The following is a 4,580-nucleotide window of genomic DNA, read 5'->3' as shown; positions in this document are numbered from 1 at the left end:
GTCCGGGCTCGTAGGCCTCGTGGCCGAGCCGGTCGCAGTCGACGACGTGCGCACCGAGCGCAGCCAGCCGGCGGCAGACCGAGCTCTTGCCGCTGGCGGCGCCGCCCGTCAGGCCGATCACGTACGGGCCGCCGGCGCGGCGCGGTACGCCCAGCCGCGGCGTCGCACCGCGCCCAGCCGACGCATGCGCAGCGAGCTCGAGCTCAGCTTCGTCTCCTCGTGCTCAGCGCTGTCGGTATCGGCCAGCAGCGGCACCGTGTACACCTGCATGGGCGGCAGGTGACGGCGCCGCCGCTCGGCCGCCACGCGCTCGGCGCCGCCGGCTGTCTCTTCGCTGACCACGAGTAGCTGCAGGCTGGGGTCGTCGGCGGTTGGGCCGAACGGGTCGGTGATGGGCGCCACGCGCGCCGCCACCGTCTCGTCCAGGTCGGCCACCAGGTCGGCAACGCCCTGAACGCGCTCCAGACAGGGCGCGATCAGCTCGCGCAGCGTCTTGCCGGCGTTCATGGCGTCGTCGGTGACGCCGACGGTGAGCTCCTGCGAGCAGTGCAGCAGGCCGGCCGTCAGCAGCAGCTTGTGGCCCGTGTGGATCTGGTCGAACGTGCCGCCTAGCGCCACCTTGCCGAACACGGCGTCGGCCGTGAGAGCGTTGGCCGGCTCCGACTGCGGGCTCAGCCAGCGCCGCGGCTCCTCGTTCACGCCACTGCACAGGCCGGCAGCCTCCTCCTGCACCGGCTCCTGCAACTGCAGCGTCACCGTCTCCAGCTGCGGCGAGCAGTTGGTGACGTGGCGGGCGGCGAAGTCGGGCAGGCCGGCGCACGGCCGCTCCAGCAGCAGCACGTCGACGGGCGCGGCCGTGGCGGCCGTCAGCGCGCGCCGCTTCAGGTGCGTCAGCAGCACGCGCACGTCCAGCTGCGGACACGCGCTCGTCGACTCGGCGTAGAGTCGGCTCACCACGTCCCAGTAGAGGAGCGGCGAGAACGGCGACAGCGCCGCGCCGCGCGACAGCGTCTCCTGGCCCGGCAGCAGCTGCACGTACAGCCGGCCGCTCACGCGCCGCGCCGCGCTGCGCAGCAGCTGGCGCAGCTGCGGCGCCAGCTGACCCAGCGATGACGTCAGCACCAACAGGCCCGTCGCGAACATGACCGCGCTGCAGCAAGGAGCGCTCGTTAATTACCCGGCGGCCCGACGGAAATGACGGCGCTTGGCCTGATTTATCGTGCCCAACACCAAAGAGCCACGCAGGTAATTAACTAACGCTCCTTGCACATGTTTCCTTGGGAGTAGCAAAATCGTCAAATTTAAAGTTTTCAGACAGCACTCTTCCCCTCTCACAGGATGGTTATTTTTGTTTCATTCCTAGGCAGCTCCTTGTTCTTTCATTCCCACTATGAGGTAAGTAATCCTTCTTGTTTTGATCCTTGCTGAAGAACCAAAGGGGTGGAGCCTCTGTGGCATACTTTTAACAAAGTCTGTATTTGCATGCTTGACATCACATCTGTATGTGACACAAAGTCTACCTTGAACTGAAGTGCCAATTATCCAGGTGATATGCTCATATCCTCTGTGGGTGGGATGAAAGGCTTTCAGGGCTCCACTTCCTATGCCCAGATTGTGAACCACTGCAAGCACATTGCAAATGCTCAGTTGTTTCCTTGCTGTTTTTTTTACTCACCAAGTTTCACCCTAAAGCTCCAATCAAGAGGTAGCAACAGGAAGTTGGAGGATTTATAGACATTCACTTACTGTGAATTGTATGAGACTGATTGCATGTTTCATGGCCTGAAGGCCATTGTGCCTAATGCTTTTATGCCCAATATGCCTTCTGAATACCACTGGCATTCATTTTCTTTGAGGATGCAAGGTGGCACAAATGACACAAACTCAGTAGTGATACTCAGAAACTGAACATGCACAATGCAATCAAAGGATACAATCAGGGTGCCTGATGGCATAGGAAGTGAGAGCCTCGCTAATCTACACACCGGTGCAATTCTAGCACTTTGTTTCTCATCCCCTGACAATGTTATAAGCCAATTCAATTTCACCTACTTTGTTTTTCACATTCCATATATGGTTTATCTGATACCTAGGTGGCAACACAGGCTGCTTGCTAATGGGCATCTTAGTCTGGTGGATGCAAGATTTTGTGCTCTTAGATATCAATATATGACTCCTAATGGGAGCAGCAAGCCTCAAGCTGTTGCACCTTCTGGCTTTATTTTGCCCTGACACAAAGAGGCAAAATAAGCTTTCCCAAAAACTGTTCTTGTTGCAACCTGATCAAGTACAAGATATTTCATTTTACCTAGTCACAATCCTGGAGTACAAAATCTCCTGGTATACATAATACCAGGAAACATTTATTTTTCCAACACTGCTAACCATCCCCTTTTTAGCAACCTGGCAAAATTAGTTGCCAATTGATCTTAAAGGCATATCATAATATGTTCACAGAAACTAGGTGTGAATCAATATATTTCAACTGCACTGTACATAAATTCAATGCTTTCATCTATGGATCACTTCCATGACAATCGTGTCAACCTTGGGCATTAGCTCAAATCAAAGGCTGAATAATGTGTCCAGGGTTGCTGTGACTAGCAACAAGTAGTGTCACATCCATGAAAAATATACATACAAACTGTATACCAAGTGTTACATAACCCTCCTTGACACTTGTTTCACCCTATCATGTGTACTTTGCATGTAAACCAAACAAATAATGCACAGTGCACCATATTAGGCCAGGAAACAGTGATTTGGCCATGTACACCTCTACTTACACAGAAGCTCTGGATAAGTCAAATAAAGCACAAACCATGAAAACTTAAAGATGTGTTAGTGCAGAAATAGATCAGTGATGCAAAGCTTGCTGTGGTATCGCAGCATATATTGTATATGGTCATGTATCAACATATCAACATATATGGTCATACATATGAAGTGCACAGGCATTGATGGCATGTGCACAGCCACCCCTCGATGCCAGTAGATGCAGGTGAATCAAATTACCATGGCCACTAGAAGTTTGTGTAAAAGGACACCACCATCACCGAACCAATGCTGCTTTTAAAGGCTTGCTCGTTATCACGGTTACTACTTTATAAGAAAGCAACTCACTAACCTCGGGTAATTACTCAACAATTGCACATTCATGTGGGCTGTTTCGAGCTTGCGCCGACATTATCGAGGAAACTATCGACGTACCAAAAGGCGATGCCTTACCTTCTTAGACACTAAGGTATGGCTGTGGCTTGCAGCCCAGAAAATGTGACTTGACTTGGGTATGCACCTGGTAACAATAGCGTCCAAAGCCTGCACAACTCCCCCTCCTATCCCCGACTCCAATGTTACGTAAATTAGGACCGCGGCCTCTCTATGGCTAGATAGATCCTGCGGTTCGCCGCTGGTGCGCCACTGTGCACGCGTGCCAAGGCGGAATATAAGGGGAGGGATTAAATATCTGACCGAACCTATTAACATCCCCATGCTGCAAGCGTATGGCACAGATCAACACCAAGCCTCCATCATTCGATGCCACTTGGTCAACAACCTTTCCAAAAAAAAATACGGTGACCTTGGATCAGGCTAAAAGAAAACAAAAATACTAAAAAGGGAAAAGGGGCTGCGGCCAACTCCATGCCATAAGTCTTTGCCGGCGATTAGCGCAAAACCTTTACCAATTGCTGTGCCGCGGTCAACAACCTATCATCTCCAGAACATGGTGACCGCGGACCAGGTCAAACATCACCAAAAAACGGCCGAAATTATCTGAAATTAGTTTAGAGACAGCCCATGCTCCGATCCTATGGACCCGATCGGTACAAAGCCTTTACCAGTCGATGTGCCATGGTCGACCAACTGTTCTTTCCAGAACATGGTGACCTTGCTTGCGGTCAAAGGTCATCATAAGCAGCCGAAACCACCTGAAATCAATTTGCAGACAATTCCATACCCGAGCCTTACCTGAGACGGCTTGGCACAAAATCTTTACCAGTCGATGCGCCACGGTCAAAAACCTATTCTTTCCAAACCACAGTGACCTTAGTCCTGGTCAAAGATACCAAAATGGCGAAACCCACCCGAAATTATCAAAAATGTTTAGGAGTAGAGGTGATTCCGCTCCAAGTAATGATTGCACATCAACTGGCAAAGGTCATGCTGATCAGTGCCGTAGGCTCGGAGCATAAGGTTGTCTGCTGCCTATGTCGGTGGTTTGGGGCGTTTTTGGCGACCTTTGACCAGGCCCAAGGCCACCATGTTCTGAAAAGGATAGGATATCGACTATGGCCGATAGTTTTGTGAATGTTTCATGCCGATCGGCGGCATAGCATCGGAACATGGGCTTTCTGCAACCCTGTTTTTCCGGTTTCTGGTACTTGATGATCTTTGACTTGACCCAAAGGTCACCATGTTTCGGATGAGATGGACTTTTGACCAGGCGGCATCCAATGGCAAAGATTTGGTGTCGATCCCTGTCATATTCTCGGAGTATGGGGTCGCCAATAGGTTTGGTCAGCCGTTTAGTCCATACCTGTGATTGGTCGCCCATCGTGTGACTATTATGCGACGTTGAC

At 51.8% G+C, this 4,580-nt stretch overlaps 1 pseudogene; it reads right to left on the bottom strand.

Moving 5' to 3' along the window:
- Positions 1-3,360, bottom strand: part of LOC119098219 (bifunctional coenzyme A synthase-like) — a 14,640-nt pseudogene extending 11,280 nt beyond the window's left edge.
- Between the last annotated feature and the right edge of the window lie 1,220 nt (positions 3,361-4,580).

Source organism: Pollicipes pollicipes, unplaced genomic scaffold (genome assembly GCF_011947565.3).
Source record: "Pollicipes pollicipes isolate AB1234 unplaced genomic scaffold, Ppol_2.1 Scaffold_4740;HRSCAF=5597_pilon_pilon_pilon, whole genome shotgun sequence".
Classification (NCBI taxonomy): domain Eukaryota; kingdom Metazoa; phylum Arthropoda; class Thecostraca; order Pollicipedomorpha; family Pollicipedidae; genus Pollicipes; species Pollicipes pollicipes.
The sequence above is the reverse complement of the archived record's forward strand: the minus strand, read 5'-3'. Positions and strand labels throughout refer to the sequence as shown.